Below are 11,573 nucleotides of genomic sequence, written 5' to 3'. Positions count from 1 at the left end.
ACCTCAATTTTAATACAATTAAGCTACATTTTTTTGCTCTTATTTCATTGGCCGGCGGTAACGAGTGACAGTGGAAGGTATCACTTCTGAACTACGAAATAAGGTATATGGCTCCCCACAGGGTTGTTTTAGCTCCACTACATTTTTATCAATAACAATTACATTAGTGAAGCATTAAAATTTACTCAGTACTACCTTTATGAAGATGATCTACAGATACGCCAACACATTTGTCCAAGTGGCATATGTGCAGCTATTGAACGAATTAATTCTGACCTCCAGTAACTAACACCCGAATTGATTCCTGGCTTCTAACGGAAGGTTTGTCCTAATTGCTTCTTAAGTTTTAAGGAGGACTACGTCACAATTGCTTCCACTACTTTCCCTTCCCATTAATATGGTTAAAAAGTGTGGCTTTCTAGTGTTTATCAATATTAAAAAACATCTGCCAGATAAAACAAAAATTCCATTACTCAAACCATAGAAACTTGTAGCATGTTTGTAAAAGTTATGTCAACTAATACTGAACACTTGTCAGGTTTTCCATATCGTTTTTATGAAGTTCTCATTATCACACATATTTTCGATGATTTTTTCTCCTAGTTACTTCACAGCTTTAATGATTCTTCAACAGTTGTGTGCTTCAGTGAAAGTAAACGCTCCTTTAATGGGTTTATTAACTGTAAATATACCTGCGTGCACAATTTAGTATTATAGTGAGTATGCAATGTATGTACATTATAAGATATGGTTTGGCAAAATAGGAAACTTCATAGTTTGAGCCATGCCATGGAGATAAAGAAATAATAATAATAATAATAATAATAATAATAATAATAATAATAATAATAATAATAATAATAATAATAATAATAATAATAATAATAATAAGTAGTGGACCCCAGCATTCCTTATAAATAGGTCAGATAACTCGTCTTGATATGTCTGTCACAATCATATTGCTTTGCCTGTCTTTACAATGAACATCTAATCCAGGTACATAAGAACTAAGTCATTTGTAATATATTTTGCAACACTTCTTTCCGTACAATATTCTCTGTGCTTTGACCATACTGGCGTATCTGGATGTTAACATTGCCCGAGATAATACAACATACAAGTTGGCCGTGAGAGAACACTGGTTCGGGTAAGCAGACACCCGCTTTTTCAAGAGTTTGTCCCTGCACTGTATTAATGATCGACCGAGCTGAGAGGCACTGGCCTCAGACCCCAACTTGGCAGGTTCAATCCTGGCTCAATCCGGTGATATTTGGAGGTGCTGAAAAATATCAGCCTCGTGCCAGAGGATTTACTGCCACATAAAAGAACACCTGCGGGGCTAACTTCCGGCACATTGGCGTCTCCGAAAACTGTAAAAGTAGTTAGTTGGACGTAAAAACAAATAACTTTATTATTATTATTATCATTATTATTATTATTATTATTATTATTATTATTATTATTTTATTATTATTATTCGTTTAGGCCTACGATGGACCACGTGGTTCTTAACTCTGGTGAGATTTTTCTTCCTCTTAGCCCAGTATTCCTTCATTCTACCGCTATGGATGTATTTTCTTTCTTGAGTCCATTTCACTCCTACTCCTGCATGCAGTGATTTAGCTGTTAATGACTGGAGAGTGTCAGATGTCTTGATTAACTTTCTCAACTTATCTCGGTTGTAAAAGTCAATGCGATCAATGTTTAGGTATATTATTATTATTATTATTATTATTATTATTATTATTATTATTATTATTATTATTATTATTATTATTATTATTATTATTATTATTATTATTATTATTATTATTATACGTAGACTGTTTCTCTTAGCAGCATGTCAGTTCTTAGGAACGTTCTGCCATCTGTTGAGTATATTTAGAACTTCAGGAATGTCAGAGAATCAAAGAGTGTGTAGAAAAGAATAGTATTCTTCCATGATCAGAGGAAGTGTAAAAGTTAGGTGCATGCAGTGATATTACTAAGGATGAAAACACATATATTGGAATATTAATGAAAGTGCTAGTCGCTTAGTAACCTGCTAAGTACAGAATGTATTGCGAGTTAGGGTAAGCCTTCACCTGCAGTTATTGTAGTGATCCTTTAATGATTTGATTTTATGATTATTTAATGATGTCTAAACTTAGAGGCCTATCAATGTCTCATGATTTACCGCCAGATAGTTCCAGATAGAATACAACAGAAATGAATCAGATGTCTCCAGTTAGTAGACTCTTTCAGTATTAATAATTGTCCAAGAAATGTAAACGTGCATGCACAAATTATCTGGTGGAAAGACAAAAATAGCAAAAGACAGTCACTTTTCTGCTTCCTCGTCCTCTTCCACCCGTCTACTTTATCCATCCTCCGTATCTTTCTCAACTTGAGTGGAAACTGAAGTATGAGTGTAAGTTTTATTCCACTCTATTTTGTTTCGTAATGCTCTTTTTATTTGTACAACTTTAGTATTTATGTATATCTTCAAAACTGCAAACTTTTCTGTAATATTGAGCTCTTTCCCATGACTTTTGTAACTTTTAATGTACAAGTAGTTACTGATAGCTGTAGTTCAGTAGTTCTATATAGTTTAAGTTAGGGAATGGCTACTTTTTTAACGATTTGTAATTAGTTATTAATCTAATCCTGTTACTGGTTAAGTTTAAGAAGGGGAGAGCTGTGTTTAACTTTGCCAGATAAATAAAATATCTATCTTTATAATAATAATAATAATAATAATAATAATAATAATAATAATAATAATAATAATAATAATAATACGAAAAACCATGTCGCAACACATTGTTATTCAGTACATATTTCGGCTGTCCACTCACTTTTTGTACACTGAAATATAAATATAAATAAAACTATATTGATGCTTTCTGATGGTTATATGACAACCAACTAGAGTTCAATGACGCGCTTTCATTTGCTCAGTTTGTACATAACCGGGCGAATTTGCCGTGTGCTTTGGGACGCGCTGCTGTCGGCTTGCATCCGGAACTTTGTGGGTTCAAGCCCCATTGTCGGCAGCCCTGAAGATGGTATTCCATCGTTTCCCATGTTAACACCAGGTAAATGCTGGGGCTGTGCTTTAATTAAGTCCACGGCCGATTCCTTCACACTCTTAGCCCTTTCCCATCTCATTGTCACCAATCTGTGTCGGTGCGATGTAAAACAATTCTAAAAGAAAGTTTGTACATCCACTGACATGGTACGTAAAAATGTTTACTACTGCTACATTGCTCTTTTTTAATTTTTTTGTTTCGAAATCCACTCATACACTTCACTTTTTAAGTATTAGTGTATGTAGTACAATAGTAACTGTGGGAATAATAATTGTACTCGTATTGCTAGGCAATGAAAACGTCGTAATTGTATTAACGAGAAAACCTTGTTTCTCCATCTGTCTTGTGAAGGCTTGCCGCGTTGTGTGAGAAGGGAACAGAAGACTCCAACTGTTGAATAATTGGGTTATGATCAAGCAATAAAAATGTCAGGAACAGTTCTCCGGCCATTGCTGACCGCTCAGATTTAGACTTTGCCTGTACTCTTTACTCCGAGGGAGTTACGAGCTTTCCTTTACAGAGAGACGATGTACAATATATACAATACGTTACTGTTATTATTGGGTACAGCTTGGTGTAGCGTCTTAGTTGCTTGTCTGTCATCCAGGCGACCGTGGCTTGATTCCTGGTGTTGCTGGGGTGGGATTTTCAGTTGAAAATGCTGTGGTGTCAGGAAGGGTATGCGACCTTAAATCTCCGGCCACAACACTTTCGTGTCTCAGTGCGTGCAGAGACCCTGAGCAAGCTGTATAAGATGCGGAAGATGGTGATGATGATTATAGTTAATATTATTTGACATCCAGAAACTATCTTTAGTTATTTCTGGTATAAACGCAATATACTCAAGAGTGGGAGATTGGGGGTCCGAAGGCAAATTTGTGTTTGCATCTGTCCCGTATTTTTTTGGCGGGACGCCTTGTGCTTTTTAGTTCCCTCAAATCCAAATTTGAATTTGCGCCTGTAATGAGATATTTTGTCGCGAAGCCCTGTTTCTTGGCGGTTTTTCGAGTTTCCACTATGGTATTGGAAGGGTGTTGGCGGTTGCATACCCGGCAGGCGTTCGTCGTTGGCTCCTGGGTGTGCGAGATGGCGGCTGGGCGGGAAGCTGTTTTCCGCAGCCTCTAGCATCGGTGCTAGCAACGCACACCACCATGGCGGAAACTAAAAGAACCGCCAAGAAAGATGGCTTTCCGCCAAAAAATCCCTTATCAGAGGCGCAAACTTCAATTTGAATTTGGGGAAACAATACAAAAAAAAAGGCGTCCCGCCAAAAAATTCCCGGAGATATGCAAACTAAAATTTGGCTTCGGAGCCCCAATCTCCCACTACTATGCTCATACTACGGGGATACGGAGGTAAAACAGTTAGATTTTGGGTGTACGCCAACCATAAATTTTGAATACCACTGCTCTGCTTTACTCTGATAGCTAACAGAAAAACCGAACTTGTTACGTGACTTATTACTAGATTTTAATTAACTTGTCAGCTGAACACCAAATGTTTGGCCAGAGATGTTTTACGTTCGAATATCGAGCAACATGGCTGGCCTAATGGACTTCTATCATCTACGGTGAATTTGCGGCCTGGAGGGCGTTCTGTTAGGAAATGAAAGTGGGCGACATTTCTAACGTTTTGCACTTCGTTTCACAGCAAATAAAACGTTCATATTCAAAGCTCATTCTCCTCCCATCTCAAACAATCTCAGTTCAAGTTGTTAGATTTAAAATGGAAATGTTAACACACTCACTGGAAGTCAATGAAATCCTTGTGTTGACATTCCGTCTGAACTTTGTCCTGTGATAGAGCCCCGAGGCGATCGTCAAAAAACTTGGAACACAACTTGTTACACAAATAGAATATATCGTCGACTCTGCCTATTAGGGATGGAAATGTATTCTCTTTCCTCTGAGTAGAGTTTGCCACTTGACAAAGTGTGTATGTACGTATGTTGGTATTCAGTCCGGGGGCTTTCTGGTTTGAACCTTACGAGCTCCACCAGCACTTCAGAAGAGGCATACTAGAGAAATGAAGAGTGAGGTGGTGGTCTTAATTATTGTTTTAAGAGGAAGTACAACTAGCCAACCATCCTCTATATAACACTAATCAGAGAGAAGAAATGGAAGGAATCTGACAATTCGGAAAATGAAGGTATCGGTCAAAGAAAGACAAGGGCCCTGAAGGGCGTGAAAATGGAGGACTCCCTAAGTCTCGAGTGGTCTAACACCATCGAGGTCGGAAAAGAACAAGAGTTAACCAAGTGAGGTCCGATAGGATAGTTGAAAGTGAGGAGCCTGGCACAAGTAGGTGGAAGCAATGAGAAGACTCAGCTAATGGCCCCGTGGTCCCCAACCCACGCTCCCAATTTGAAAGCTTCTGGAGCCCCGTTTTCGCGTCTTACGATAGGTAGGGGATACCGCGGATGTTATTCTACCACCGCCACCCACAGGGGGAAATGAACAGTGAGGTAGTTTCTCGTTGCGTTCCTCACTGAGCCAGAAGTTGCTATTACATATCAGTCTACCAAGCTCACTTTAATTCACGCACTAACTGATCCTGTGAGTGACATCCTCACACCATTTATAACAGGGATTGGCTGCCATTACTAGCACCGCTCATAGCTCAGGCACTTTCACATCGTCAAAGCCAAGGATGAGACTGAGACCAGTCACTGCTCTAGCCCCTAATGCACCGTAAACACTAGGGCCCAGTAGACTTAACACATAATTTTAAAAAAATGGCCGTGTCATCCAGAAGTGGTAACTCTAACAGATTGTTAATACTTGTGTTAAATTAACATGGCAACAGCCCTTAACAGCTGTTAACATTTCAAAAACGTAGCATGTAAAAGTTTGATGCTTTACTGCTGTATGAACACTATTTATAAACTGAAGAAGGCAAAGGACGACCCATACTAAGAAAAAACTACTTTTTATGGTTGTCAGAACAAAGTTTTCTACAAAGATACCTAATTAAAAAGACTATAATCGACAAAGTACTAGAAAAAATTGAAAATATGTTACAGTTTCCCACAGACTGAAACTTGTCGGCGTCTCCAGTCCAGCATTTGTTTGTAGTTCTTAGATATTACGCTTCAGACTCTTTTATGTAATTGGAGGCGACTATGTTCAGGAGTGAAAGACAAGAAAATGTAGAACTCTGCAAAGAATTTCTGCTGCCATTGCAGTATTAACAAGGAATTACATTACTTTCCCCGCAGTAAAAGAATGCCCAATAATCATTCAAGACATATCAATTATCACATTTTCCCGGTGTTGTAGGAGCCTTAGATTGCACTCATATAAGAATATATTGAACGTTGTCATATACTGTAATAGTGCGTTTTTTTTTCATTTTTCAAGCACATTCGCATATTTTCAAATAGAATCTATAACAACATTCAACTCGCAGTCATCACATTAATACTTTCGTTACCTCTTACTTCACATGCTTACGGTATCCGCTAATCACAACCTACAGCCAACCATGCGTGACAAAGTACATTTTCAACACACAGCTAGGAGCGCTTTATGAAAAGAATCAAAAGACGCTCACTGCCAAATCCGTTCAAAAATCTCATGAAAACGTGTTCATTTGTCTTTAACAAAGGTTTCGTAACGAATGTTGGAAATATGTTCGTGAAACAGGGGACTTTTAACCGAACTGTTAAATAATAACAATTGTTAGTTAACAGTTGTTACGTAAAATATGTTCGTGAAACAGAGGACTTTTAACCGAACTGTTAAATAATAACAATTGTTAGTTAACAGTTGTTACGTAAAATATGTTCGTGAAACAGAGGACTTTTAACCGAACTGTTAAATAATAACAATTGTTAGTTAACAGTTGTTACGTAATATATGTTCGTGAAACAGAGGACTTTTAACCGAACTGTTAAATAATAACAATTGTTAGTTAACATTTGTTACGTAAAATATGCCATACCATGTTGAATACACAGGTTCTCGTCCGATCACCGCAGTTAAGCAACATTGGGCGTGGTCAGTACTTGGATGGGTGACCGCTTGGGAACACCACGTGCCGTTGGCTCAATTCCTTTTGTAGCAGGTAGGGACCCTCTTCAGAGGTAACCCTACCCAGGGAGTGGCGCCCCTGCCTATGTGAGTCCCAGAGCACACTGGCCCGGTGTGTAACATCTGGTAAGGGTCCCAACTCAGGGTTACGAGTGAAGACCTCAACGGAATCTTTAACGGAGAAGATGGACTTCGGAACCGTGGAGATTGCGGAAGAGGCAGCCCTGTACTTGGGGATTAATACGAGTACAGCCTGCTGCCTTGCAGGTTGATAGGGGACTATCAAAGGCTAAGGGAGAAAACCCCGATAGAAATATCCTCTCTCGCCTTAATTGGCTCTTAAAGGGCACTCTTTTGTCCTTGAGTTGGGAAACTGGCTTTAAAGGCGGAGGAACCACAAAGGTGGTCAACGGCATAAGGATGTAGAACGCACTGGACAACGACTACATTAAAGGCCTGATGGCAAGTCCTAGTAATCATTATGGATATGCTCATGACGAAATTATCATCATCCGGAGTAAGTTCCTCAGTCGGATCTCCGGGAGGAACAGTAGTGAGTACAGGCATGAAGAAAATCAAGTGGCAAGAAAAAATTAAAGTGGCAACCTGGAATGTGAGAACAATGAGCCAAGGAGGAAAAATACATAATACGATTAAAGAAATGGATAGGATGGAGTTAGATATACTTGGTGTTAGTGAGATGCGATGGCCGAATACGGGAGATGTTTCCATAAATAAACAAAGAGTGCTATATTCGGGTAGAGCTGATGGAACGCATGAACATGGAGTCGGTGTAATGCTTTCAGCGGAAGTAGTAAGATGTCTCAAAAGTTTCACACCCGTATCAGCCAGAGTAATGATGTTACAGCTGAGTGCTAGGCCTATTGACATAAACATAATACAAGTGTATGCGCCTGCAATGGACAAGGAAGATGAAGAGGTAGAAGAATTCTACGAAAGCATAAATGGGATTTTGAAAAACCTTAACAAACATGATCTGACAATTGTGATGGGAGATTTCAATGCGAAAGTGGGGGAAGGTAGGACATCAGACATTGTAGGACCATTTGGACTAGGAGAGAGGAATTCCAGAGGGGATGATCTTGAAAGTTTTGCGATGTCAAATGATTTAGTGATCATGAACACTTGGTTTAAACTCCCACCTAGAAGACTATATACATGGAAGTCTCCAATGGACAAACCCGGGAAATGTGTGAGAAACCAGATTGATTTCATATTGGTAAATAAACGTTTCAGGAACAGTTGCACCACAGTGAAAACCTACCCTGGTGCAGATGTCAACTCAGATCACACACCACTTGTTGGAGTTTTCAAAGTCAAAATGAAGAAAGTGAAGAGGAAGAACAGGCAAAACTACAATTTGAGGAAAATCAAAGACCCAATAATGAAAGAGAACATGCAAGTAGAACTTAACTTGAAGATTATCACAGAGGAAAACATCACCAGCAATAATGTCAAATTAGAATTAACTAAAGTACAAAACGCCGTTCAGCAAATAAAAGAGAAGTACATGAAACCAGAGGAGAAAAAGAGAAAGTCATGGATGACAGATGAAATACTGAACCTAATGGAGAAAAGAAGAGTCAATAAAGGAAAACCTGCAGAATACAGAAAGATAAATGCAGACATCAGAAGAAAGATCAGGGAGGCAAAAGAAAAAGAAAAAGTGGAGCAATGTGAGGAGATTGAGTTATATCAAAGTAGGTATCACAGCTTCAATGTACACAGGAAAGTAAGAGAAGTAACAGGGAAATACAGGAATGGCACTGGTGGAAAGTTAATAGATGAAGCCGGGAACTTGATGGTGGATTTAGAAGACAAGAAAAAGATCTGGAAAAAATATATAGAAGATTTCTTTTATGACACTAGATGTGCTTTTACACAAAATACAAATGAAATAAGTGGCACAGATATATTAGAAGAAGAAGTTCAAACAGCCATCAATCAGATGAAGGACGGAAAGGCAGTGGGACCAGATAAAGTAGAAGCAGAGTTCTTAAAACTGATGGATGAACATCATGTAAAATGGTTGACCAAAATTTTCAATCGAATTTATGTATCCGGGAATATTCCATCGGAATGGCTCAAATCAGAGTTCATCACCTTGCCAAAAAAGCAAAACGCAAACCAATGTGGAGATTACCGCACAATAAGCTTGATGAGTCATCTCTTGAAAGTGTTCTTGAGAGTGATACACAGAAGAATATACAGACTGTGTGAAGATCAGATAGCCCCTAATCAATTTGTGTTTATTAAAGCAGTAGGTACGAGAGAAGCCTTGTTCAGTGTGCAGGTCCTCTTTCAGAGATGTAGAGATGTAAATAATAATGTATTTGCTTGTTTAATAGACTACCAGAAAGCCTTTGACTGTGTAAAACATGAAAAATTGATGGATATTTTGAGAAATATTGGAATGGAGGAAAGAGATCAGCGAATCATCAAGACGCTGTACTGGAATCAAACAGCGGTGTTGCGTGTTGAAGGAGAACACACCGAAGCAGTCAAAATCCTGAGAGGAGTGAGGCAAGGATGTATCTTGTCACCTATACTATTTAATTTGTATTCAGAATACATATTTAGAGAAGCCTTGGAAGATATAGAAGAAGGAATTTTGATAAATGGAGTGAGATTAAACAACATCCGGTATGCTGATGATACAATTGTATTTGCTGATACTATCCAAGTGCTACAATCATTAATGGATAGAATTGTAAGAGTCAGCAGCCAATACGGGCTTGAAATAAACACCGCAAAGACAAAACTCATGGTTATAAGTAAGGAAAATATTTCCGGAATAAACTTGGTTATAAATCAAAAGAGTATAGAAAGAGTAAAACAATATACATACCTTGGAACCATAATAAATGAAGACTGGGATTGCTCACAAGAAGTCAAGGTACGCATTGGAAAAGCAAGAAGTGTGTTCCAGAAAATGAGTAATGTGTTTAAAAGCCACAATCTAACTTTAGGGACTAAAATCAGACTTCTGCACTGTTATGTATTTTCTGTTCTTTTATATGGTGTAGAGACATGGACCTTAAATAAAAACACAGAGAAGAAGCTGGAGGCCTTTGAAACATGGCTTTATAGGCGGATCCTGAGAATATCTTGGACCCAGAGAATTACAAACGTGGAAGTAATGAGAAGGATGAACACAACACCTCAGCTGATCAAGATAGTGAAATGCCGAAAGCTGCAGTATCTGGGACATATCATGCGCAACACAGATAGATACAACCTACTCCAAAAAAATACTCCAGGGGAAAATCAACAGCAAAAGAGGTCCTGGAAGAAGAAGAATATCTTGGCTTGACAATCTTAGAGGCTGGTGCAATATGTCATCAGTTGAACTGTTCCGCTCTGCCACAAACAAGACGAAAATAGCCATCATGATCGCCAACATCCGAAACGGATAGGCACCGAAAGAAGAAGAAGAAACAGAGGACTTTTAACCGAACTGTTAAATAATAACAATTGTTAATTAACAGTTGTTACGTAAAATTTAACACAGAGTTTCACCAGCAAAAGCACTTGACGAAGTAATTAGCTTCTGAATATGCCAGTTTGTATAATTTTAAATATGACTTGTACTATATCATGCAGTTATCTCGAATATTTCATTATTGTCCATTTCTAATGAGTGTTGCAAGGGTGGGAGGCATGATAAAATTTTGCCCATGCGTAGGCATATGTTAAATCTGCCACTGCTGCTAATAATGCCCAAAAGATCACCCAGCTCAGTGATATGAGAAGGTAGTGGGGATTTCCCCCAGAGGAAACACCATGACACACGAGTGACTTATCAGCACATCAAGTTGCAGTATTTAGTGTGCACGTAGCCTTGGTGTAGTTTCCGGTGTCTGATATCATTGTTTTGTGACCTTGAAACCACTAATGACTGTCTGTCAAAACTACGTGCACCTGTGTGAGATCAGCTCGCGTGCTCAGTGACGTAATACAGCAGCAAACAACAAACATGACACGATGATCTACTATGACTGTTTTGGTACCATGCTAATAGCCTCAGGATATCGCGTTTTATGTGTCTGTTGACACCAGGCTAGTAGTCGCAGGACTTCCAGGTTTATGGGCTGTTGACATCACGCTAATAGCCTCAGGATATCGAGTTTTATGTGTCTGTTGACACCACGCTAGTAGTCGCAGGACTTCAGGGTTTATGGGCTGCTGACACCACGCTAATAGTCGCAGGACTTTCAGGTTTATGTGACTGTCGATATCGTAGTGTTAGCCACAGGACCTCCAGTTTCATATGACTGTCCATATCGTAATCACAGCCACAGGACCTCCAGTTTCATATGACTGTCGATGTCGTAATCACAGCCACAGGACCTCTAGTTTCATATGACTGTCGATATCGTAATCACAGTAACAGGACCTCCAGTTTCATATGGCTATCGATATCGTAATCACAGTAATAGGACCTCCAGTT

General features: G+C 38.8%; 1 pseudogene; it reads left to right on the top strand.

Annotated features, from left to right (window-relative positions):
• The first annotated feature begins 6,998 nt into the window (after window positions 1-6,998).
• On the top strand, window positions 6,999-7,118 carry LOC137501127 (5S ribosomal RNA; annotated as a pseudogene).
• Window positions 7,119-11,573: the final 4,455 nt, after the last annotated feature.

This window comes from Anabrus simplex, chromosome 5 (assembly GCF_040414725.1).
Source record: "Anabrus simplex isolate iqAnaSimp1 chromosome 5, ASM4041472v1, whole genome shotgun sequence".
Classification (NCBI taxonomy): domain Eukaryota; kingdom Metazoa; phylum Arthropoda; class Insecta; order Orthoptera; family Tettigoniidae; genus Anabrus; species Anabrus simplex.
Note: the sequence above shows the minus strand (reverse complement) of the source record. Positions and strands in the feature narration are given on the sequence as shown.